Source organism: Lynx canadensis, chromosome F2, assembly GCF_007474595.2.
Source record: "Lynx canadensis isolate LIC74 chromosome F2, mLynCan4.pri.v2, whole genome shotgun sequence".
NCBI classification, from domain to species: Eukaryota; Metazoa; Chordata; class Mammalia; order Carnivora; family Felidae; genus Lynx; species Lynx canadensis.
In genome coordinates this window covers 73,216,969-73,241,184 of record NC_044320.2, presented here as the reverse complement: position 1 = coordinate 73,241,184, position 24,216 = coordinate 73,216,969, and the positions used below count along the sequence as shown (strand labels likewise).

The window sequence follows — 24,216 nt, the reverse complement described above, 5'->3', positions numbered from 1 at the left end:
CTGTCGATCTATGGTTATGTCAAAATTAAAGATTTTCAAATGGTGAAGGGGAAATACATTCACAACCCCAGGCAAACTTTCTGAAGTTTTGTCCTCCCTACCACCTCTTATAATCCTACCAACTCCTTTCAAATACAGCCTGGTTAGTATTTATCTCCGTTTTCCTTACCCTGATCTATTCTTTTTACTCCTTTACTTGCTATCCCTCTTCTCTACAACAACAGCCCGGAAACACACACACACACACACACACACACACACACACAGTTTCCTTCAGTTGGCTGAGGGAAAGCAATGGCTTGAATACAAATATTCATATTTTTTCATGTTATATACGGCTTATGTGTTCCTTCTGAGGATATCACTTCCTGCTGCTGTCATATGTCCACAAATAACCTCCATCACACCCCTAACATCCTGCTTCTAATCCAATGAGTGGGAATTAGATGCTTGTTACAGTTGTCAAAACAATCCGTAAACTTCATGGAAATCCCTACAAGCTCTCCTGATGCCTAAGGGTGTAAAAATTTCATACATGAATTTTAGGACATCTCAGTGTGTTCAGCATGGTGTTCAGAGCATCAGGCATTAAGTAAATGCTAGCTGAGTTGGAAAGCCCGTTGCTTGCTTTTTATTCTCTGCTATGTTTCAAAATGTGAAACTTCTCTTTGTCGTCTTTGCCTCCCTGCTCTCTCTGGTTCCACACTCACACACTCATGCTCGTTCTCACACACACACACACACACACACACACACACTCATACACACCACACTGAGCCCCTACTACTCGTGTCAGGCACTACATCAACACTGGGGACACAGTGCTTTGTTAGGCAGCTGTGAGCCCTGACCCTGTGGGGCTTCTGCTGCAGTGGGGGGGACGACTAAATGCCCTGATGCCCAAAGAAGGATACTCTAGTTGCCAGAAGGCCAGGCGTGATAAACCGAGTTTCTCTAAACTCTCTAATCCCTCCATTGCCTGTCAATTTCCTCTTTCTTTGTAGATAGTAGCAGAGAGCATATGCTGCTATGCAGAGGAAAAACCTTGTTCTGAGCCTCAAAGAATATAAGGCCTGAGTCGATACCCCATGGCCACGAACAGACGTATACAAAACAAGGAAACTCAGACGAGAGGAACAGAAAGTAAAAAGGACAACTACAGCTATCAACTTATGTCAGCTAATGACACGTGTCAGTAGTTTCTATTAAGAAATGCAGAGCCTAAATGCCCATCAACTGTTGAGTGGATAAGGAAATTGTGGTTTATATACACAATGGAATACTACGTGGCAATGACAAAGAATGAAATCTGGCCTTTTGTAGCAACGTGGATGGAACTGGAGAGTGTTATGCTAAGTGAAATAAGTCATACAGAGAAAGACAGACACCATATGTTTTCACTCTTATGTGGATCCTGAGAAACTTACCAGAAGGCCATGGGGGGGGGGGGGAAGAGGTTAGAGAGCGAGGGAGCCAAAACATAAGACTCTTAAAAACTGAGAACAAACAGGGTTGATGGGAGGGGTGGGAGGGTGGGGGTGCGGTGGGTGATGGGTATTGAGGAGGACACCTGTTGGGATGGGCACTGGGTGTCGTATGGAAACCAATTTCACAATAAATTTCATATTAAAAAAAAAAGAAATGCAGGAAACATGGTTTATGAAGAACTTGCACATCAGTATGATTGCTTTAAATAAAATGAACTGTGAATGTGGCCAGACAATTGAGGCGAACAAGTGGTTTTCCAGAATTTACAAGTCAGACTAACTCTCTATGGTGGAACATAGATTGCCTGAATTAATGCAATGCTTTGCATTTTTTCAAAAGCATCTCATTTCCCCCAGACCAAGACTGCACATCAGGTTCCTAATTCAGGGCAAGTCAGTGGGAGAGGAAAGTGGAATGAGCTGCTGAAATGCCATTATGAGTAATTAGGGCTCTTAAAGAAGTATTTAGGAAATACGTCGATTCGCATTTGAGCCACATCATCCATTTTGTTTTTTTTTTTTTGTTTTTTTCCAGAAAATAAAAAACCCCATTCTGTTATGGCAGATAGAGCATATCTGATTCTCAAACATAGTTTTGAATCTTAAACACATGGTTCTGTGGTTGTAAATGCCTGGTATATCCAAATGTGTCCATTGGACAAATACAATTTCACAAGACTAGAGAATAAGAAGGGGTTGGTAAGTTCTGTTTCAGAGAATCACAATCATTTTTACACTTGTTTTGAAGTTTTCACTTTTTAAAAGCTTCCGCCGTATCTTTTCTCCTTGAATGGAATAATTAACTCAGGTGGGCAGGGTAGGTATTTTAGCTATTTTAAAGATGAGGAAATAGAGGCGTGAAGGTTCAGTGGCTGAATGTCACATGTCTTGAAACAGGTCAAATAGCTCAAAGCCGGCCTTAAATCTGGGTCTGCGTCTAGACTGCCACTGACTAAGTATATACCTGTGAATAAGGCGCTATCCTCTCCAAGGCTTTGCTTTCTTCTCTGTAAAATGGGAATGATTATACTGCATGACTCCTAATATAGATGTCAAGGTGAAGTAAGGCAACGTGTGTAAAATGTTTGGCGTGGGGTTTGGCACAACCTGTGCTCCAAATGTTTGTTGTCCTGGCAAATCCAGGCCACAACCCTCAATTTTTCTGTGTTGAAGCTCAGCATTCCTGCCTTACGGCTCAGAACCTCACAAGAAGTTCAGTGCAACCGAAGGGCACCTGACCACGTGTTTAGAAAAGAGTTCCCATGCCACCTACATACTCAGACATGAAGATGATTCATCAAACATGTTTTGAACACTGAGTACGTAGAAGGCGTTGTTAAGTAACGAGGGAGAGATGAACAGATTCCTTAGCAAACACTTGTTTCGTGCATGCATTCATATTAATTTAGCACCTACTTTGTGCAAGGCACTTTTTAGGTGCTGAGGGGACGGAGGTAGCTAAGACAGGCAAAGTCTCTGGCTTCGAGGGGACACTGCCAATCAGAGGAGCACAAATCCACTGTTTGATTTCTGATAAAGAAACATTGCGTCCATTACCAGAAAAGGTCAGGCAGCGCATTGGCGTTTTGTGCCAAGATCTTCACGGGCTTGCCTGATTTGGTCCGCATGGTAGCACCATGAGACTCGACTCTGTGAAGCTCTGGCCCCAAGCCTTTTTTGATGGGTCTCACCTTAATCAGAACTTTCTGGAACTCAGTCCAGGAAGCTCAACTGGACAGTGCGAGAAGAGAAGCAATGGTTCACTGGACCCATTGGGCCCAACCAACCTTGCCAGGAGGTTAAGAGAGCTCAGGAAGAGGGAGAAAGGGGAGCGCAGCCAGAGGAGAGGGAGTCAGCTGAGCCCTCTTCCATTTTTTTTCCATTTTTCACTTGTTTCGAACAGTGCTACTGTGAACGCTCACATTCGAGTTTTTGTGTGACCATATGTTTGAAATTTCCTGGGTATATAATGAAGAGTGGATTTTCTGGGCCAGATGGTAACTTCATCTTTAACTTTATGACTGGCTTCCAAATGGCTGTATTATTTTCCATTCCCACCAGGAATGTATGAGAATTCCAATTTTTCCATGTGCTTGTCAACACTTATTATTGTCTTTTTTTTTTATTATAGCCATGCCATTAAGTATGAAGTAATATCTCATGGTTTTGATTTGCATTTCTCTAGTAACTAATGATGTTGTGCATCTTTTTATGTGATTATTTGCCCTTGCAAATCTTTGCTCATTTTGTAAGTAGGTTATTTGTCTTTTTATCGTTCAGTTGTTAGAATTCCTCCCATATCCTGGATACTTTACCTTTAGCAGATACGATTTTTCAATATTTCTTCCCATCCTGTGGGTTGTCTTTTCATTTTCTTGGTAAGGTCTTTGGATGCACAAACGTTTTTAATTTTGATGAAGTCCAATTTATCTATTTATGTATTGGTTACTTATACTTTTGGTGTTGTATCTAAGAAACATGGCCTAATTTAAGGTCATGAAAACATAACACCTATGTTTTCTCCTAAGGGTTTTATAGTTCTAACTCTTCTATTTGGAGTTTTGATCCATTTTGTGTTAATTTTTGTATATGATATGAGGTAGGGAGTCCAACTTTACTCTTTTGCACATCGATATCCAATTGTCCCAGCACAGTTTGTGGAAAAGAAAGTTCATTCCCATGGAAATCTCTCGGCACCCTTGTTGAAAACCCTTTGACCATACATGGAAGGGTTTATTTCTGGACTCTCAACTCTATATTCCATTGATCTATATGTCTATCCTGGTGCCAGAACCCCAGAGTTTTTATTGTTTTAGGCTTGTAATAAGTTTTGAAGTTGGGAAGAATGAATTCTCCCACTTTGTTCTTTTTCAAGATTGTTTTGGATATTGTGGATCTCTTACATGTCCATATAAGTTTTAGCATCAGGTTGCAAATTTCTGCAAAAAAAAAAGTAGCTACAATTTTGATAAGGGTTGTATTCACCCTGTAGATCAATTTGGAGAGTATTGTCATCTTAACAATATTAAGTCTTTTGATCCATGAACATAGGATGACTTCCCATTTATTTAGGTCTTTAATTTCTTTCAATGATGTGTTACAGTTTTCATTACACAAATCTTGCACTTTCTTGTTGTTGTTAAATTTATTCTTGTTATTTTATTCTTACTGGTGCTATTGTATAGGAGGTTGTTCTCTTAATTTAATTTGCAGATTGTATATTGCTAATGTATGGAAATAAACTAATTTTCAGATGTTGATTTTGCATTCTACAGCTTTGCTAAACTTGTTTATTAGCCCTAAGAAATTTTTTATGGCTTCTTTAGGATTTTCAATATAGAATATCATGTCTTCTGAAAATAGAGGTAGTTTTCCTTTCATATATGTATGTCTTTTATTTCTTTTTCTTGCCCAACTGCCCTGGATATAACTTCCAATACAGTTTGAATGGAAGTGACAAGAGCAGATGTCCTTGTCTTGTTCCTTACCTTTGGGGAAAAGTTTTTAGCCTTTCATCATTAGGTATGATGTTAGCTGTGGTTTTGTGTAGATACTTTTTATTGTGTTGAGGTAGTGTCATATTTCTCAGGGGTTTTTTAGTGATTTTATCATGAAAGGGTGTTGGATTTTTGTTAAGTACTTTTTTCTGCATCTATTGAGATGACCGTGTTATTTTTGTCTTTATTGCATTAATATGGTGTATTTCATTGATTAATTTTTGTATGTTGAACCATCCTTGCATTCCTAGGATAAATCACATTTGTTAATGGCGTATATGCTTTTTATATGTTGCTGTATTCAGTTTGCTAGTACTTTGTTAAGGATTTTTGCATCCATATTTTTAAAAAATACTGGTGTGTAGATTATTTTACCTGTGATATCTTTATCTGACGTCAGTACCAGATAACACTGGATTCATAGGATGAATTGGGAAGTGATACCTCCTCATTTAATTTTTGGAGAATTTGTGAAGAGTTGGTATTATTTCTTCTTTAAATGTGTGATAAAACTCACCAGTGAAGCTGTCTGATTCTGGTATTTTCCTTGTAGGAATTTAAAAAAAAATTAGTGTCTTTTCTTATTATAGGTCTATTCAGATTTTTTATTCCTTCTTGAGTTAGCTTTGATAATCTGTGTCTCTCTGGAATACCTCCATTTTACCAGGGTTATCTAATTTGTTTGTACATAGTTGTTCTTAGCATTCCCTTATTTTTCCCCTCTTTTTATTTCTATAATGTTAGTAGAAATGTCCCCTCATTTAATCTTCATTTTAGTAATTTGAGTCTTGTTTCCCTCTTTTTTTGGTTAGGCTAACTAAAAGTTTGTCAATTTCCTTTGTCTTTTCAAAGAACCAACTTTTGGTTCTATTAATTATACCTATTGTTTTTCCACCCTATTTCATTTATTTCTGCTCTGATTTTTATTATCTCCTTCCTGTTGATTGCTTTATGCTTATCTTGCTCTTACTTTTCTAACTTCATAAGGTGGAAATTTAGGTTATTAATTTGAGGTCTTTCTTTTTTTAAAAATATAGGCAGTTATACGTTTCTAAGAAACTGCTTTCGGTGCATTAATTTTTGGCATGTTATGTATTTAATTTCATTTGTCTCAAAGTATTTTCTACTTTTCTTTGTGTTTTCTTCTTTGATCCATCGGTTATTTAGAAGTGTGTGACTAGGGGCGCCTGGGTGGCGCAGTCGGTTAAGCGTCCGACTTCAGCCAGGTCACGATCTCGCGGTCCGTGAGTTCGAGCCCCGCGTCGGGCTCTGGGCTGATGGCTCAGAGCCTGGAGCCTGTTTCCGATTCTGTGTCTCCCTCTCTCTCTGCCCCTCCCCTGTTCATGCTCTGTCTCTCTCTGTCCCGAAAATAAATAAATGTTGAAAAAAAAAAAATTTAAAAAAAGAAGTGTGTGACTTAATTTCCACGCATTTGCAAAGTCCCCAAATTTCTTTCTGTTATTGAATTCTAATTTCATTCCATCATGATTAGATGCATGAGTTCAATCTTTTATATTTGTTAAGACTTATTCTATGGACAAATCATATCTGTCCAATATACCATGTGTACTTTTTGTATTCTGCTGAAGATTTTGTATTCTGCTGTTGTTGTGTGGGATGTTCTGTATACATCTATTGACTCTAGTTTGTTTATAATGTTGTTCAAGTATTTTAGATCCCTTTTGGTCTCTTACCATTCTGTTTATTAGTGGAAGTTAAGTATTGAAGCCTCTGTTACTATTGAATTACCTATTACTCCCTTAAATTCTGTCAGTGTTGCTTCATGTATTTTACAACTCTATTGTTAGGTGCATATATGTTTATAATTGTTATAATTTCTTGACGAATTGACCCCTTTCTTATTCTAGAATGTCTCTAACAATAATTTGCTCTTACATTTGCTTGATTTTTCTCCCATTAGTGTGCAATTTTAGAAAATATTAAATATGTTCCAACCACAAAGTAGTGCGAAAATCATTTAAATTTTGGTTGTTTTAGAGTTCATTGTTTTTTCCTTAGTGTACAAATACATTTGTGCTAGAAATCTGGCTCAGTGCCATGTTTAAAGAAGTTAATGCTCAATATCGCTCTCTAGTGGACAACCATATACACTGACACTTCCTCTGTAGTGAAGGAAACCAGAAGAAGCACTCGTAACTCTCACTGATGGAACCATGGACTACAGTCCTAGAAAGCTGTATAAATCCAACCCATAGAAACAGAGCCCAGTCTCCCACCTCACATTTTGGAGCCAGCAAAACCTGGACGTGGGGAAGCCTCCATTTTTTATTATAAGCCAACACCCTGGGATATACAAAAGCAGTAAGACCACTAGGGGCAGTGTAACCAAAACAACATGAATTTGCTCCTTTGGTGAATCACAGAAGCTATACCAGGTGAGTTGTCACACAAAGGAAACTTTATTTGCAGCAAATCAGGAGATGGCAAGGAATAACTTCCAAAGCCCTGACTCTTCAAGCAAGGGTGATTGGGTTTCTTTTGTTTAGGGTTAAGATGAATGTTTAGATGAGGAAGTCTTGTCATCATATGCAGAGGTGGGCATAAGGTCATGCATGGGCCTGAAAGGAACATGCCTACACATACATGTTATGTAAATGAGGCTGCTGTTCCCTCCTTGAATGGAGATCTTAGTATTATAATGAGGCAAAGGTGATTGTTGGTCATTCCAGAGGTTACTCCATGGCCCCTCTGTGCAGGTGCAAGTCAGGGGTTTAGTTCAAACTGGTCTGGGTCATCTGGTCCAACTGGAGGTCTTGTCACATCATTCACTATTGCCTGCAGGGTGGTTTTGCTGTCCATTAGCCTGAGGTAAGAGATAAGCTGGAGAGAAGAGCTTAAGAAAAAAAAAAGTATGACAAAGGTCAGTGAGTACAAGCAGGTGGGCAGGAAAGGTCAGGTCTTGGGGTCTAGCTGGTGATAGGAGGACCCTGGGGAGGTTCCAAACCCAGAGATACTAGGATAAGTCCATTTAAGTTTTCCTGTTTTCATAGCAAACAAAGAAGAGAAACCCAGCAGCGGGTCAGATAGCTGGTCACAGCTTCTGCTTGACTTATACTGAGCAAATGTTTTGGCAGGGTGTGGTTGCAGGTCTGTATGTAATGTTTTTCCTCCTCTGATTGCCTTCAAGATCTCCTTAATTTGGTACTTAGGAGTTTGACAGTGATTTTTTTTTCTTTAAAAAAATGTTTTTAACGTTTATTCATTTTTGAGAGAGAGAGACAGAGTGCGAGTGGGGGAGGGGCAGAGAGAGAGGGAGGCACAGAATCCGAAGCAGGCTCCAGGCTCCGAGCTGTCGGCATGGAGCCTGATGTGGGGCTCGAACCCACGAACTGTGAGATCATGACCTGAGCCGAAGTCGGACGCTTAGCTGACTGAGCCACCCAGGTGCCCCTCACATTTTTTTTTCTTTAATATATCTTTGGCTTATGTTCTTTCATTGACTTTGGAAAATTCTTGGCTATTATCTTTTCAAATATCCTTTACACTTCCTCTCACTCTCTTCTTCTGCGACTCCAATTACAAGTGTGTTAGCTCCTTATCCCACAGTTGTTCCCTTCCTTCCCTCCTCCTCCCCTTCACCTTCTCTTACTCCTCACCCTCCTCCTCCTTCTTCTACTCCCTCTTTGTGTTTCAGTTTGTATGCTTCCAGTCGACTTATTTCCAACTACGCTGATTGTTTCCTCTGAAGTTTCCAGGCTGTTAGTAAGCTTATTGAAGAAATTCTTCATCTCTGATCCCATTTTTTAAATTTTATTTCTAGCATTTCCTTTGGACTGATAGTTTTTGTCTTTCTAATGCAATCAGTACCCCATCAGTTAATGCCCATTGTCCATTTTTCCATTAGATCTTTTAACATTTTAATCGTGGTTCTTTCAAATTCCCTGTCAACTCTAACATCTTGATCATCTCTGAGTCTGGACCCATTGAATGCCTTATTCCTTGAAGATGGACTGACTTTTCTTACTTTTTGTAGAAGCTATCTGTGATTATATTTAAATTCATCCATGTTAGCTAACAGGAAATAAAAACTCACTGTGAGAGAAGGGAGAATCTGTACTGGGGACCCTCGTCTAATTGGAGGTTTCTGGGCAAGAGCTGAGTCTGGAAGAATATGTGACGGAGGTAGAAAGGGCCTCTGAAACCAGGCCTCCGCATAAGGCAGCCAGGCTTTGGCAAAAATAGCTAAGTGTGTGAATATAAACATTTGAAAAGCCACAGAATAAAATATCGAGTCTAAGACACACCCTGCAGCCTGCACAGGGATTCAGGCAAGTAACAACATCACACACAGCAGGGATACCTCTGGCTGTACGGAACAAAGTTTGCTCGTTTGTTTGTTTTTTAACTAATGGGTTTCAATTTTTAAGACAAGTTTAGGGTTACCAAAGAAATGAGCAGAAAGTAAAGAGTTCACATATACCCCCTCCCAGTTTCCCCGATTATTATCTTGCATCGGTGTGTATTTGTTGTAACTGATGAACCAATGTTGATACATTATTATTAACTAAAGTCCTTGGTTTACATTGGGATTCACCCCATGTGTTTCATAGTTCTATGAGGTTTGATGAATGCCTAGTGTCATATATCTGCCATTAGGACATCATATTCTTAGTTTCATGGCTCCACCTGTTCATGACTTCTTTCCTGACAAACCCCTGGCAACCACGGATCTTTTTAGTGCCTCTACGGTTTTGCCCTTTCCAGAATGTCATAGAGTTGGAAGTATATAGTGTGTAGCCTTTTAAAATTGGCTTCTTTCACTTACAACACATGTTTAAGATTCCTCTGTGTCTTTGCATGGCCTGATAGCTCATTTCTCCTTACTGTTGGAAGATATTCCATTGTATGGATGTTGTGATGGTTAATGTATACATGTCAATTGGACGGGGCCGTGGAGGGGGGCTGGAGGAGGCAGGCAGATATTAGGTTAAATATTATTCTGGGTATGTCTGTGAGGGTGTTCCTGGATGAGATTAACATTTGAATCAACAGACTGAATAAGGCAGATGGCCTTCCCCAGTGTGGGCAGGCTCCATCCAACCCACTGAATGCCAGAATAGAACAAAAAGCTGAGCAACAGAGAATTCGCTCTCTTTGCCTGAAGGTCTTCACGCTGGGACATCAGTCTTCTCTTGCCGTAGGACCCAGACTGGAACTTACATCATCAACTCTCCTCCTTCTTACGCCTTTGGACTGCAGATCTGTGGACTTTTTGTCCCAAATATATATTTAAGAGAGGAACAAAACAGCCCAGAGAGAGAGCCAGACTAACTTACACTCCTCCATATGGAACAACCTAGAAACCAAATGTTTACAAGGCCAGGCGAAAGCAGGGCAAATGACAAGAAGCGCCCCCCCCCCCCCCATCATTTGGGACTTGTAAAACTCTACACCAGGGACATGTTCTACTTTTATTTCCAGATACATAATCAAGGTTTCTTCCAATGGTCTGCCTTAGTGCCTAGAATACAGAATTGGTAGACCCGGAGGAACTTGAGATGTATGTGGAGATGGGGTGGGTGGTGTTGCAGAATGAAACAGGGTGGAACGTGAACCCTGTTTTTCTCTTGTTATCATTTGCCTACCGAATTCCCAGGCAAGTGTAGCCTGCAGAAACACAGATTATACGTAGAAATGTCGAGAACCATGAAGAAACATTTCAGACCCATTATCACACCACCCAAACCTGACCATTCTTAGCTCGAAATTTACCTGCCATCATTAATTTACTCAATTTGTCGGACATGTTATTTATCGGAAAGTACTGAACATTGCTAAGGTATTTTCTCCTCCTGTGTGTGTGTGTTTTTAATAAATGGTAAAGGGAGTTTTCAATCCCAGTTTAAAATTCTCGTGCAACTTTAAGCTAAAAAGCCAAAAGTCTAGGGTGAATCTATATTTATAAAGTCATAAGTGGCTGAGAATTGGAGTTATATAAAACATTTATACTTCTTTTCTTTCCCAGTGGTAAGGAGTGGAAGTGGAGGGCCAGAAGGCAAAAGACACACAGGCAAAAGCAGTCAGCTGACTAAACCTTCAGGTTTTAGATTCTTTTTTTTAAAGTTTATTTATTTATTTACTTGGGGGGGGGGGGGCGCAGAAAGAGAGAATCCCAAGGAGAGAGAGAGAATTTGTCAGCACAGAGACCAATGCAGGGCTCGAACCCATGAACTGTCAGATCACAACCTGAGCCGAAACCAAGAGTCGGATGTTCAACCAAGTGAGCCACCCATGTGCCCCTTAGTTAGATGCTTAAAGGAGAAGACTTTAAGTAGATTAGATAAAATATCCTTCCAAGTATTTGCCAGTGCTTTATAACACATTACCTTCTACCCCAGCTTGACCCATTCATTGCTGGTGGGAATGCAAAATGGGCTGGACACTTTGGAAGCCCATTTGGCAATTTATTACAAAACGTCATCTGCCATATAGTCCCATAATGGTGCTCCCAGGTGTTTTCCTAAATGAGCTGAAAACTTATGTCCACACAGAAACTTGTATGCAAATGTCTATAGCAGCTTTGTTCACAATTGCCCCAAATTGGAAACAACCAAGATGTCCTTCAATAAGTGAATGAATAAATAAACTGGGGTACGGAGAAACAGAACTAATAAAAAGTTACATATACGTAACTTTTATTTTAATGTAGTCAACTTGTCAGCCTTTCAAAAAACATTTTTGTGCTATTTGCATGTTGGTCAAATGAATCTATCCTATCCCAACATCATAAAGGTGTAGCTACAGATATAGATAATATATCCTTTATATTTTCTTTTAAAAGTTTGAATATTTGGGGCAATAATTTTTGTCTGCTTTAGTTACTGCTATATTCAAACGCCTGGAACAGTGTTGGCACAAAAAAAAAGGCGGGCACTATTTGTTAAAAGAGTGGAACGAGAGGGGTACCTGGGTGGCTCAGTCGGTCAAGCAACTGGCTTTAGCTCAGGTCATGATCTCACGGTTTGGGAGTTCGAGCCCCGCATCGGGCTCTCTGCTGACAGTCTAGAATCCACTTCAGATCCTCTGTCCCCCTCTCTCTCTGCCCCTTCCTGGCTCATGCTTACTCTCCAAAATGAATTAACATTTCTATGTATATAACAAAAAGAGCGGAAGGAGAGGAAATGTTCAGGGGAAAACAAAGTAAAAATGGAAAAGCAGAATCGTGAGGGGGAACTGCGACGTCTTTGATTTGTGAGACATAGAGCAGGGCCATGAGGCATACTTTTCAGCACTTCTGATTGATTAGAAATCAATGGGTGCCCATGTCGGGCACGATAAATCCTTGTGTTTGGCCATTATCCAACACAAAGTGAAAGAAGATAGCTACTGTCTGACTCAGCCACGACGTCAAATCAGGAAATAATGACACACAAAGGCAGCACTGTCACGCACGGTGGCTTCACCCAGCTGCTTAGAGATCACCATTGACGAGTTCCAAACTGGTTACTAAGTTGACAATGTGTCTACCCTGTTGGGAGGTTTGTTTAACGAATAATTTTATGGCATCTTTCTATTGTGTTTGCTTTTCATGTAGCATGAGACAGCACGGTTTTACTTTGGTTTTAAAATGGTGAAGATAATCTAAGTTTTAAGCTGGTGGGCCCGGTGATGTTACTTCTGGCTCTCATAAATTTTAATCCAAACATAAATTCTCCTCTTCAGGTATTCTATTTTCCTTCAGCTGCTGAGGAGACACTTTCCATAGTCCTGACAGCTATGGCCTTCAAAGCAGCATTGGCAATGACATTAATTAGTTTCGTTAGATCAACATTCATTGTTCTTTGAATCAATCAATGTAAGAACTGCCTAGTGTTTTCTAAAAAAAATTTTTTTAACGTTTATTTATTTTTGAGACAGAGAGAGACAGAGCATGAACGGGGAAGGGGCAGAGGGAGGGAGACACAGAATCTGAAACAGGTTCCAGGCTCTGAGCCATCAGCCCAGAGCCCGACGCAGGGCTCGAACTCACGGACCACGAGATCGTGACCTGAGCTGGAGTCGGACGCTTAACCGACTGAGCCACCCAGGCGCCCCAGAACTGCCTAGTATTTTCCTGCTACTAGTGGTACGATGTGGTCCCATCATCCTTAGGCTAAGAACCAAGGCAGATATCTTTCAGAAGCTGCAGTGACAGAAACCTGGGTTCCCAAACTGAGCCAGTAAAATCTCCTGTAGGATTAGCACCATAGAGAGGGAGGATGTGAATCACTGGATAAGTTAGACGTTGACATCTGGTCAGAAGAAACATAGAGAACTTCTGTGGATGTGAAACTTCTGGGCAAAACTTACATCTTGATATACCACGGGACTCTGATATCATGCCCAAGAACTGAGGCATGGTTTTCGTCTCTTATTATCTTACTTTTATCAATTCTGCCTCCTCTGTGACATACACATTTAGCATACCATGACTCATTATAAAACATGACTTCCCAATTTATCTGAACATGTTGCCTCATGTTACTGGTTGTCTGTATCTGGTCCACAATGTCTTTTGGTTGGGCACAAGTGTCACAGCAGATAAGCCGTATTAGCTAAATAGTGACGGTTCCGACACATGCACCGTGAGTTGTCCAAGCTGCAAACCTGACCCCAAGTTCCCCCAGTCCCTACCCCACCCCACTTCCCCACCCCCATCCCTTCCATCCTTTCTACCTGGATCCCAGGCCCCGTCCTGCCCCGCATCCAGTCCTACAGCCAGATCAGAGTTTATGGTTTCCTGTGCTTTCTAAGTCCAGGTTGCATGCTTCTCTTGGTCACGGAGCTTTTAACGACTGGAGGCAGTGAAATCTTTCCGCGTGGTATTCCTATCACACCACACAAATGTGAAGTTAAAAAAGAATTTCTTTACAAATTCTATCACTGGGAGTAGTATCAGTGAGGGCTTAGTGAATATTTTGCCTTGTGGATGGAAATGTTTAACCTATACTCAAATATTGTTGGCTGTATTCTGGTATACTTTCTCACTCTGTCCACAGGGCAGTCATCTAGGTATGGTTTTATTTTTTTTTTAATGAAAAAAAATTTATTTTGAGAGAGAGACAGCATGAGCAGGGGAGAAGGGAAGAGAAAGAGAAGCTTTTTTTTTTTTTTTTTTGACGTTCATTTATTTTTGACAGAGAGAGAGACAGAGAGACAGAGCATGAGTGGGAGAGGGGCAGAGAGAGAGGGAGGCACAGAATCTGAAGCAGACTCCAGGCTCCGAGCTGTCAGCACAGAGCCCGACACGGGGCTCAAACTCACGACCCGTGAGATCATGACCTGAGCCAAAGTCAGACACTCAACCGACTGAGCCACCCAGGCGCCCCGCGGGCACGCGAGAGAATCTTAAGCAGGTTCCACACTCAGTGCAGAGCCCAACACGGGGGCTCGATCCCACAGCCCTGGGATCATGACCTGAGCTGAAATCAAGAGTCAGAGGCTCAACTGACTGAGCCACCCAGGCGCCCCTAGACATCGTTTTAAAGTCAAACGTGTAGACACCGATTATCATTATTATTTATTTCAATACCTTGATTACGCTCATCGGTTCCTTCAAAAGAGAGCTTGATCACTTCTCCATAGTTTGGTTTGTTCCTATATAGCTCAGCCTCTTCCCACAGATCCCTCCCAGACATATTACGGGGCATTTTTCATCATTGAGGTCCTTGGCTAGGTCTCTGAATGGGGCCCACTCTGCAAGGGGCCGCCGGTGCACATTCGGTCTTCCCTACGTGTAAGGGTTTGTCACATGTTGTGACTCGTGCCATTTATCGGTACAGGGAAACGGCTCTTTTTCTGGATACTAGAGGTGCACAGAACTCCAGCTCTGAAGAGTAGCTGTGTCAAGAGCGGCAGGATTGGGGAAAATGTACTGGAAAAGGAGAATGAAATTAAAGGGTCAACTTAAGGGGCGCCTGGGTGGCTCAGTCGGTTGAGCGTCCGACTTCAGCTCAGGTCATGATCTCCGGGTTCATGAGTTCAAGCCCTGCATCGGGCTCTGTGCTGACAGCTCAGAGCCTGGAGCCTGCTTCGGATTCTGTGTCTCCCTCTCTCTCTGCCCCTCCCCCGCTCATGCTCTGTCTCTCTGTCTCAAAAATAAATAAAATATTAAAAAAAAATTTTTTAATAAAGAAAATAAATAAAGGGTCAACTTAAAAACTTGGTGGATCTAGGTTATGTTGTATTTACCACATATCCTTCTGTCAGCCCTACTCAACTCACTAAGCTTGGTGGCTTAGTTCTTAGTTCATTTGGACACAGTTAATTTTCCTTTTTTACCTAAATCTTTTGTAGCATTAATAAAGCTGTGGGGGCACCTGGGTGACTCAGTTGGTTAAGTGTCCGACTTTGGTTCAGGCCACGGTCTCACCGTTTGTGGGTTTAAGACCCACATCAGCCTCTGTGCTGTCAGCCTGGAGCCTGTTTACGAGTCTTTCTCTCTCTGTCTCTTTCTCTCTCTCTCTCTCAAAATAAATAAATAAACTTTAAAATAAACTTAAAAATAAATAAATAAATAAATAAGGTTGCAAATTCTTCTTCTGGTTTGTTCAGTAAATTGCTATCACATTGTTTCCCCAGTTTATGTAAACAAGGATTTATAAAGACTAAGCAAACAAGTAAACTTTGATTCTATTTAAAAAAAATTTTTAATGTTTATTTTTTTTTTGAGACAGAGAGAGCGAGCGAGCATGAGTGGGGGAGGGGCAGAGAGAGAGGGAGACCCAGAATCCGAGGCAGGCTCCAGGCTCTGGGCTGTCAGCACAGAGCCCCACGCGGGACTTGAACTCACGAACCGCGAGGTCCATGACCTGACCCGAAGTCACATGCTTAACCGACTGAGTCATCCAGGCGCCCCAAGTAAAGTTTGATTCTAATCTGAATAACAAATGATTAAAATAAAGTCTGTTAATTCTGTTAAAAATGGTTAGTAACCATCAATATTTGGTATGTGTTTTGTTTGTTTTAACAAACAAATTTAATTGATATAGGAAAATAATACCCTCAGATAATTAATTTAGAACTCTTGTTTCTATTTTTTCTTTGCTCCTGAGTAATTTAAAAGACTGATTATAAATTTCCAAATGGAAAGAATGCATTTTGTTTTGATTTTTTATTATTTTGTGAATTTTCACATTTTCTGCATTATGGTCCAAGAATGTGGTCTTATGTGAATTCTGATCTGGGGACTCTAAATTCTTCAGTGTGGCCTAATGTATCATAGTTTTGGTAAGTATTCCATGTGGATTTCAGTATAGGGCTCTCTATAGTGAATTGGCAAACAAAACTAAGGGTCTGAACAAACAGAACAAAACCGACTGAGCCACCCATGTAAAATGGGTTAATTACATGAAAGTTACATGGAAATTTTTACATGTTAATGTAAATTGTTAATTACATGAAATTTTTTAAATTTTTACTGTTCTCAGTTTGATATTTTTATTTCTCCGTTATACTTAACTTTCCTACTCTGGTTGGGGATTTCTCATTTTCTCCTTGTCATTCTGTCGAGTTTGTTTGCTATACATTTGAAGGCATATTGATAGGTACATTAGTGGTTCATCAATAAGGGATGCCTTCTCACTAATAAAGATTTTTGCCATATAGTCCAGTTATTTTCATTTTTATAGTTATACTTTTCTTTATATTAGTGTTTGCCTTCTATATCTTTCCCATTCTTTTGGTTCGCTTTTTTTTTTTTTTTTTTTTAATTTCAGAGGGAGAGAGAGCATGACTGGGTAGAGGGACAGAGGGGACGAGGGAGAGAGAGAATCTCAAGCAGGCTACATGCTCAGTATGGAGCCCAATGTGTGGCTTGATCCCACGACCCTGGGATCATGACCTGAGCCAAATTCAAGGGTCGGACACTCAACTGACTGAGCCATCTAGGCACCCCTTTTTGGTCCCTTTTTATTTTTAATGTATGATTTTTGAATACCGAAGAGTTAGAATTTGTTTTTACCCCACTATGAGAGCTTCTGCCTTTTCTTTCTTTTCAAAGTAGGATCTACGCCCAACGTAGGGCTCAAACTTACAACCTGAGGTCAAGGGTCACATGCTGTACCCACTGAGCCAGCCAGGCATCTCTGCGAGCTTCTGCCTTTTAATTGGATGAAATTATTGTATGTCTACTTTGTTTCTCATATCTTCCCATCCTAGTTTTTGTTTGCCAATTATCACTCTTTCCTATTCCTCATCCCCTTCCTACCTTTGTTGGACTGAGGAATTTTTTCTCTGCATATTTAATTTTCATTCTCTTTTATGGCATATATATAGACAGATATCTGTATCTATATAGATGGGTAGATACAGATATCTATCTTCCTAGCACCTAACATGTACATGATGTATTAATAGAATAGCGCTTATACTCACATGTTTAATGCACTTACTTAATTTGTAGTCTTCTAGTAACATCTAGAGATATTCAGTGTCTTTTTATGTTCTCAAACGTGATTTGAGCATGGTTTGACTTCCCTCCTTCCATTCCAGAATCTTCTACGTGCAGATAATGAGCAAGGTAAGTTCCAGTTTGTTGTGTTAAAGTTTTTTGGCTCTTTTCACATTTTACACCAACAATTAGACTTTATATACTTTGCTAGTATTACCACTATTTTTCACATCCCATGTACATATCCCTCACTTTTCAAGTCGCTGTTTAATTTCCTAGAATATATCCCCAAACAATTCTTCTAGGAAGAATGAGTGGCTATGCCCCTTAGCCTGCTTATCCATGAGGGCTCCTCAGTTTTTCCAGGAACCACTTAGCTGAAGCAATGTCTGGCTTACCTGCTCCATTTTCCACACTGAGGATTCTATCTGTGAGGAGGCCGCAATCGCCCTTTGTCCACCTGGGAAGAAGGAGAAGAAGAAGTGTGCCTGCTCTGTACCCAGATGCCCATGGATAATTCTAAATATTCCAAGAACTCTCTCTTGCTTCTCGTACTTACTTATTTGGCCTTGGAGTTGTTGTAAAATGTCCACACCCTCAAACTGAAGTTTTTCTGCATATCTTCCGGGCTACAGTTTTCTTGGGTAAAGGAACATGGCGCTTTAGCACTTCTGTCCATCACTTGGCTGCTTCTGAGTGTCCCAGGGGAAGAGTCTGTTTCTGTTTAACTAGGACCTCCCTCGCTGCACTCACAACAGCAGAGCGGTCTGCCGGTTGAGTCAGATGCGGCTCTGGTGAGCTGTGTCCAAAGCCCAGAAGCTAAACGGTGTCATGTTTTCATAGTGGCCATATGTACAGGGTGGTACAGTAGACTCAGTGATGACTTTCCAAGGATGTCCATGGAGTAAGTCCCAGAACTGGCCAAAGTGTTAACGTACATGGTAAAAGGAACTTTGCGGTTGTGACGAAGGATCACGTTAAGTTGGAAAGAACGTCCTGTACAGTATTAACAAGGTGGGCCCAATGTAATCATGAGACTGGGGAAAGGGTTGCAGTCAGAAAGGCAGATGTGGCCACAGAAGCTAAGTTCAGAGAGATGAACTTTGAAGATGGAGGAAGGGACTCGAGCCAAAGAATGCAGGCAGCTTCTAGAAAAGCAGGGAAATGAATTCTCCACTACAGCCTCCAGAAGGAACACAACTCTGCCAACACCTTGAGTTTAGCCCCTAAAACCCCATGTCCACCTTCTGACCTCCAGAACTGTAAGGTAATATATTGGTGCTGTCTTAAGGCACTACGTTTGTTACGCTTTGTTATAGCAGCAATAGGAAACTAATGCAGTGGCATCTTTCTCCAGCAATAATGACTCTTTGGGTGTGGCTTCTCTATTCCCCATGCTCCCTTCAAGGTAGGGTGGTCCAAGCCAAAGCTCTTCAGAGAAACCTGTTTCCTCTTCCTTGCCCTAGAGTCAGGAGAATGGACAGGTGCCAGTTACCTTACAAATGGGAATCCATGGAGGTTTGCGCTTCAGTGGAACAATGCTATCGGGTTGTGTTGGCTACTATAAAGGCAAAACAACCCAGGAAAGTCATTGGGACTGGTGAAAGATGAAATCAGGGATGTGGGAGAAAGAAGCAAGTAAAAGAAAGGGCCTCTGCCCTGATGAACCACGCCGGAGAGCTGGGTAGAAGGCATAGTCTCACTGGCTAGATTCTCTACCCCGGCTGTGAGACCACAGGGTAAAGAAATCTCCAGATTATTTCCTGAAAGTTCTTCACCCCAGCTATTACATCTAGAAGCAACCTGCTCTTGCAGATATGTGTCAATGCTTCATAAGCACAAGTTGACCTCTGGATACTGGCTCAAGGCCAGTCCCCGGACCCGACCTCCCAGACCCAGACATGCCATCCCTTCACTTCTCTCTCTAAGAGAGAGAGAGAGGGACAGCGAGACGGAGACTCATCGGCAGAGCTGGCTCACCCTCTACCTTTACAGTAACTCTATTTCAGGGGCCTTATTCCCCATATCTAGTCCGGTTGATCTGGGAGATCCCCATAACTTCAAATCTTACAGAACAAGAATTAGAACACAGCTTCCTTTCCTCGAAAAAGTCTCTGAACTCTTTAACTGCTTCTTGCCCCTCCCCACACAAGAGAAATGTGCTTCCAGGTGGTTTTCCTGTCCCTGGGGTCGACTGTGAAGCAAGTAGCAATTATAAAGAGAGCAAGTTAACCAAACGTAATTTTTGACTGTGTACCCTTCCATGGTTGGGCATGAATCCTTACTCTGACTTTCCATGAATTCTTCTGACGAACTTTGCCCCTCATGCTGTCGTGTATCTTTGATGGTAGAAATCAAGTGACACAGTTCCTGGCATATGAAAAATGCCCAGTACACATGAATTACTTTGAAGTTATACTGTAGCAGAGAATACTGATTGCTTCACAATATCCATTCTCCCTTCTTTAATAATAAAACCCTAGGAAGTGTGTTTGGCTATAAGAGGGTATCTCTTAGACCCTTAGCAATTAGATATGGCCAGTGAGATGTAACTAAGTATTCTCTGAGGCTCAGCTCCATAAAAGGAGGGGACCTGTGCCTTTTGACAGGTCTACTCTTCCTTTTTCCTGTGTTTGGAGTATGAACATGGTGACTGGAGCAGAGCAGGACTCTTGCGTCATTTACTTCTAGATTATTTTTATGTGAGAAAAATTAACGGCTCTATTGTTTAAGCCACTTTATTTTGGGTTTCTGTGTGCAGCTAAATATAATCCTGACCAAATCAAGCATATTTTTCCTTGCCTGTAGAGAACAGAAGAAAAGAAACATGGAGAGAGGACAGAGGAAATGGCAGGGGGTGGGGGCGGTGGGCGGAAAGGAAAACAAAACAGTGTTAAGATTCTAGGGGTGGTGTATTCCCTGAAGTCTTTCAAAGAACAAAAGGTACATATGTGTGCTGCTGTCACACGTGTGTTGGCGACACGAATTAGCTCATACGCAACTGGTAAGCAGGGAAATGGTATCAGTGAAACAATGGTGAGGTCACTTTGGTTCATAAACCATTTTTCCTGCATGTGATTTCCAAGAAATCAGGAGCAAACTTTCTCCACAATGAAAGCAAGCCTTAGCAATACATGAACGCCCTAAGAAAGAAATCCCACAAGGTATCTTCCTTTCGTGAAAGCAAGGGCTGGGGTGGTGATTCCAAGAACTGCTACACATCTCCCAACATTAAACTTTTTGATGAAGTTGTGAAGACAGATAAGGAAGTTGCAACAATATTTCCTTCTATATTAAAAAAAAAAAAAAGATGAAGCCTCCTGAATCAGATGTTTCATTTTGATAATCTGGTCTCTTGCAAGCAAATGACCTTATGTTTCCAGGAAGAAAGTGCAAGCCACCAAGTTCAAACGCTACCCAGGGCAAGCTGCTAGTGGAGACTGAGCCTTAAAAAAAAAAAAAAAAAAAAAAAAAAAAAAAAAAGATGTTTGTTGTTTTCTTAGCGCTCCTGTTATAAAGTTGCATGGCATGGTCTGCCCCTAACCCTATTTATCCCATATGCCTGTTATTTTTAGCACATGTTTTTGCAGAATGCGAAGCTTTAAATGAATGCATACATGATTTTATACATATAAAAAAATTAGATGTTAAGAAAACAATAAGAATAGCTCTAGAGCAAACTATAACTGATAAAGTATTCCTCTTCCACATCTTAGCACCAATCCTTTAGCCCAGCTTGGCTTTCCAACCCGCTTCCTTATATAATTTCATTTCTCTTATCATCTAGAATAAAATCTTGAAAAACGCCGAACCTTAAACATTTTACCCTCCATGCTCCTTTTCTCAGGAGGCTACTAGAGGAAATACTCTTGCAGATTGCGAGCATGAATGGAGGCATGCAAGAGTGAGGGGCTCAGGGCAAGAAAGCAGTGGGGTAAGGTCTAAGGCGATGGTGACTGATGGTCCCGGAAAACCTCTGGGGCTAACACAAGACAAATGGCTCAGATGGGCTTCCTGGGAAATGCAAAGGAGGGGATCCGCTTGTGCCTATGGAAAAGTAACATCTAAAGGTATTTTGCAGCTCTACTGGGGACACCAGGAAGAATCAGCGGTAAGACCATGGACAGCCAGTCCTGACTTGACTCAAGAAACAAGAGACAGGACGGCACTTGCACCTCCCACTATACAGTGTGGGTCACGCATCCTACACTGGCCATTAGGACGGAAGAATAACAACATGGTAATATCCTGTTACATTTCAAGAGTTCCAGTAACAGCCCTGTGCTTTTAATAGGAGACTTAGTTGCCCTGAGCCCATGGGATATTTTGTGCTTTTGTGCCTGTGGCCTAGCTCAGAGGGTTTCCCTCCGTCCTAAAACCCTGGTCAGGAAGCATCATCTCTGCACATTTTCCAGAGGTATAAAATTCTGATCGTTTAGTTGCTCTTTTTGAGTGTGCTTATCTAGACCTTTGGCTTCAAATGACAACAGTACACCTGTTTCTCTCAATTTCCTAAGCCCAGCCCCGATCTTGCTCCTGAAAGATTCCTTGCGAATCTTATACGCCTCTTTGACGGATTACTAGGTTTATTGTGATATAGGCCTCCCTTGCAAAAGGTGGGCCTTCATTAGGTCAATCACTGAAGAAGAGGCTGATCCTTGGAGAGGAAACAACCTCTTAAAATACATACAGGTGAATGCCTATTCTTTTCAAACTATTCCAAAAAAAAAATAGAAGAGGAAGGAAAACTTCCAAATGTATTCTCTGAGGCTAGTAGTACCCTGATACCCAAAACAGATAAAGACACCACAAAAAAGGAGAAATACAGGCCAGTATCTCTCATGAATATAGATGCAAAAATTCGCAACAAAACAGCAAACTGAATCCGACAAGACATTAAAAAAAAAAAAATCATACACCATGATCCGGTGGGATTTATACCCCGGATGCAAGGGTGGTTCCATATTTGCAAAGCAATCAACGTGATCTATCACATCAAGAAAAAGGAAAAATACCGTGTGATCATTTCAATGGATGCAGAAAAAGCATCTGACAAAGTACAACATCCATTCATGATAAAAACCCTCTGCAAAGTAGGTCTAGAGGGAATATACTTCAATATAATAAAGGCCTTATATTAGAAACCCACAGCCAACATCGTGCTCAATGGTGAAAAACTGAGAGCTTTTCCCCTAAGGTCAGGAACAAGACAAGGATGCCCACTCTCACCACTTTTTTTCAACATAGTAACTAGAAGTCCTAGCCACAGCAATTAGACAACATTAAGAAACAACAGGCATCCAAACTGGTAAGGAAGCAGTAAAATTCTGTTTACAGATGACGTGATAGTATATATATAAAACCCTAAAGACTCCACCACAAAATGACTAGAACACATAAATGAATTCAGTAAAGTTGCAGGATACAAAATTATCGTACAGAAATATGTTGCATTCCTATATGCTAATAATAAAGCAGCAGAAGGTGAAAGCGAGAAAATAATCCCATTTACAATTACACCGGAAACAATAAAATATCTAGTAGTAAACTTAACCAAAGACGTGAAAGACACCTGTACTCTAAAAACAACAAAACACTGATGAAAGAAATTTAAGATGACACAAAGAATAGAAAGACATTCTATGCTCATGGATTAGAAAAACAAACACTGCTAAAATGGCCATACCACCCAAAGCAGTCTACAGATTTAATGCCATCCCTATCAAAATGCCAACAGCATTTCCCACGGAGCTGGAACAAACAATCCTAAAATTTGTCTGGAGCCACAGAAGACCTTGAATAGCCAAAGCAGTCTTGAAAATGAAAAACCAAACTGGAGATATCACAGTTCCAGACTTCAAGTTACATTACAAAAATTGGTAATAATTAAAATCGTATGACACCAAGCATAAAAATAGACATAGAGATCAACAGACTGGAAGGGAAAGCCCAGAAATAAGCCCACAATTATATGCTCACTTAATCTTTGGCAAAGGAGGAATGAATATACAAAGGGGAAAAGTCTCTTCGACAAATGGTGTTGGGAAAACTGGACAGCTACACACAAAAGAATGAAAGGGGACCACTTTTTTTCACCCTACACAAAAATAAAGTGAAAATGGATGAAAGATCTAAATGTGAGGCCTGAAACCATAAAAATCCTAGAAGAAAGCACACGAAGTAATGGCTCTGACATTGGCCGCAGAACATTTTTCTTTTCTTTTTTTAAAAAAAAATTTTAAAAATGTTTATTTATTTACTTTTTAAAATTTTTTTAATGTTTTTATTTATTTTTGAGACAGAGACACAGCATGAGCAGGGGAGGGGCAGAGAGAGAGGGAGACACAGAATCGGAAGCAGGCTCCAGACACAGGACTGGGAACTCACAGACCATGAGATCATGACCTGAGCCAAAGTCGGATGCTTAACCAACTGAGCCACCAAGGTGGCCCTATGGGACATTTTTCTTAGGCAAGGGAAATGAAAGCAAAAATAAACTATTGGGACTACCTCAAAATAAAAAGTTTCTGATAGCAAAAAACAAAACAAAAACAAAAACAAAAAAACAACAAAAAAACAAAAGGCAACCTATTGAATGGGAGAAGATATTTGTACATGGCTTCTCCAGTAAAAGGTTAATATCCAAAATACATGAAGAACTTAATACAGCTCAAACCCAAAAAACAGATAATCCAATTAAAAAATGGGCAGAAGACATGAACAGACATTTCTCCAGGAGACATCCAGATGCCCCACAGACATGTGAAAAGATGCTCAACATCACTCATCATCAGGGAAATGCGAATCAAAGCTAGAATGAGATACCACCTCACACCTGTCA

At 40.8% G+C, this 24,216-nt stretch overlaps 1 long non-coding RNA gene across 1 annotated transcript; it reads right to left on the bottom strand.

The window, feature by feature from the left end:
• Positions 1 to 7,329: 7,329 nt before the first annotated feature.
• LOC115506421 lies at positions 7,330 to 21,176 on the bottom strand. Its single transcript, XR_004343184.1, has 4 exons — positions 17,935 to 21,176; positions 17,774 to 17,835; positions 17,377 to 17,482; positions 7,330 to 7,838 (listed from the first exon to the last, which is right to left on the bottom strand). It is a non-coding gene; the product is annotated as an uncharacterized LOC115506421 (long non-coding RNA).
• Between the last annotated feature and the right edge of the window lie 3,040 nt (positions 21,177 to 24,216).